The sequence below is a fragment of the Microtus ochrogaster genome, unplaced genomic scaffold, assembly GCF_000317375.1.
Source record: "Microtus ochrogaster isolate Prairie Vole_2 unplaced genomic scaffold, MicOch1.0 UNK3, whole genome shotgun sequence".
Lineage (NCBI taxonomy): Eukaryota > Metazoa > Chordata > Mammalia > Rodentia > Cricetidae > Microtus > Microtus ochrogaster.
Window position 1 is genome coordinate 16,235,007 of NW_004949101.1, and position 2,236 is coordinate 16,237,242.

The 2,236-nt window shown below is 57.4% G+C and overlaps 1 protein-coding gene across 2 annotated transcripts in view; it reads right to left on the reverse strand.

Annotated features, from left to right (window-relative positions):
- Smox (spermine oxidase) overlaps positions 1–2,230 on the reverse strand; it is a 33,945-nt gene extending 31,715 nt beyond the window's left edge. For both annotated transcript variants that reach the window (XM_005365571.2, XM_005365570.2), the window contains exon 1: positions 2,107–2,230. The gene's annotated coding sequence lies outside the window, so the exon portion shown is untranslated. The remainder of the gene's footprint in view (positions 1–2,106) is intronic.
- Between the last annotated feature and the right edge of the window lie 6 nt (positions 2,231–2,236).

A 2,236-nucleotide genomic window follows, 5' to 3' on the forward strand; every position in this document is an offset into this window, starting at 1 on the left:
AAAAAAGCACTGGGAAATAACCTTCCAGTCAAGGAAGACATCCCAAGCAAAGTCTCTGGGTCAGGGAAAAGCTTAAGGGTGTTGAAGAGACAGAAGTGACTCAATTTGTCTGCCAGGGAGGCTGTAAAGATTGACTCGCAGGCTGGAAAGTCATCAGTGGTCACATGACAGAGGGTCAGATAGAAGCCATGGGAAGGCTTTGTGACTTAAGTGTAACAAGCCATCAAGGAATCAAATGATCTGATCAAAATGTTCTATGTTATTCTTGCTGCTCTGCTAAAAACAGATGCAAAGGAGATAAGTACGGGCACTGGGAGAGGGTGACTATGGTACTAAGGAAGAGTTAAACACCCTTGGCAGGGGGCAGTGGCCTGAGGTAATAGTAACAGAATCAGAGCAGGGAGCATGGGTCCTAGATAGACCCTGTGGAAAGAGCCAAAAGGCTTTGCTCTGGGACTGGCTGTGAAGGCAGAAAGGAGTCCAGGCTTCCTGTCCTAAAAGATGGGTACATTACCAGGCATTTTCAGATGGCAGGACCTGAGAGGCTCCGGTCCCCAGTGTTGTCAGGAGCCTGCTGTACCCACATTAGTTTTCTGTCAACCATGACACGATAAACAATCAGAAAGAGTGGTGGGACCCAGCTGGAGTCAGAGACAAAATCTGCTATTCAAAGTCATGAGCATGAAACACTTAAGATCTTTGTGTTCGGGACTAGAGAGACGGCTCAGCGGTGAAGAGCACTGGCTGTTCTTCCAGAGGACCTGGGGTTCAGTTCCCAGAACCCACATGGCAGCTCACAACTGTCTGTCACTCCAGTTCAAGGGGATCAGACACCATCACACAGACATAGATGCAGGCAAAATATGAATAGACATAAAAAAGAGATTATTGTGTTCATAAATTGGTAAAGTTTTTTTTAATCCTAAGAAAGGATGAAAACTGGGGTAGAAAGTGAACAGGGGATGCTGAGAACAGGACGCTGGAGCCCTCCAACACTCAGGTGCTAAGTGAAGAGGTTGCAGGAAAGCAGGCTAAGACAGACAGGCAGGAGGGAGGAAGCAGAGAGCCCGGGAAGAATATAACTCAGGGACAGAGCTTTTAGGAGACCTGCAAGGTGGGCAATGCCTGCCAGAGTGACCAGTCACTGGAGACCCTGGGTGCCTCTTAGGGGCACTGCTAAGGACGGAACTTTGGAGGAATATGCATTGGAATTGGGTCCTGGGCTTCAAGGGGGTGAAGTTCAAGGCCCAAAGGGGAGACTGTGGAATTAGAGGGAGGACTTAAGCCTGTTCTCACAACCTGCTGGGTAGGAAACCTTGGGAACACATAAGGGGATGGTCACAGGGCCCAGGAGCCTACGAGGAAGCATGACCCTTCCGGCCCTGTAATAGTCCTTCCTCTGTAAGAGGTAACAGAACACAAATACGAGGGCCATTTACACACCTTCATGACCCTCCATTTACCCACAGCCCCGCGGACCTCCACTCAGCACCAGCTGTTTGGTCCCCTAAGCTCCACCAAGTGGACCCGTGGCGGGGCCATGCTGTGCCACTACCAGTAGGTTCCTCCAACAACCTGTGGGCACGGCTGGAAGAAGGGCCAGTCACTGTGCGGTGCTTGCTCCTGGTGCAAGATCCGAGAGGTCCGTGGACCGCTCACCTGCTCCCCAGCCGCGCCACCCCGAGGCCGACAGCCGGCCTCCGCACCCCTTCCCGGCGAAGCGACTGTTCCAACTCGCCCTACCCTTCGGGAGCCTGGCTCCCGCCAAGCCTGGGGCAGACTGCGAGTCCCCGGGAGGCCCTCGGAAGAGCTGCTCCCCATTCCTCCCGCTGTCCCCAAAAGACCCGCGGACGCGGGGACCCTGACGCCGGTGCGAGCTGCGCTCCCTCCGCTCCCCAGAGCGCACCCTCCGGGCCGCTCGAGTGTCCAGCCGGCTTTGTCTGCGCCGCCGTGCGGGGCGCCCCGGGGATGCGGCCCTGCCCCCGGGGTCGCGACCGCCCGGGACAGCCGCCTCTGCCCACTGCCCACCGCTGGCCTCAGTGGGGAGCCCCTCGCCAGCGCGGCGCCGTGGCTGCCTGCGCCCGGGCCGGGGAGGCCGCGCCGTACCTTTCCCTGCGGAGCCGGGGAGCGTCTTCGCGAGCGGCCTCGGCCTCTCCGCCTCCCCTCCTCCGCAGCCGCCGGGCTTCCTCCTGCAGCCGCCGCTGGGACCGTAGGGCCGAGCCAGCCGCCGCGGCCT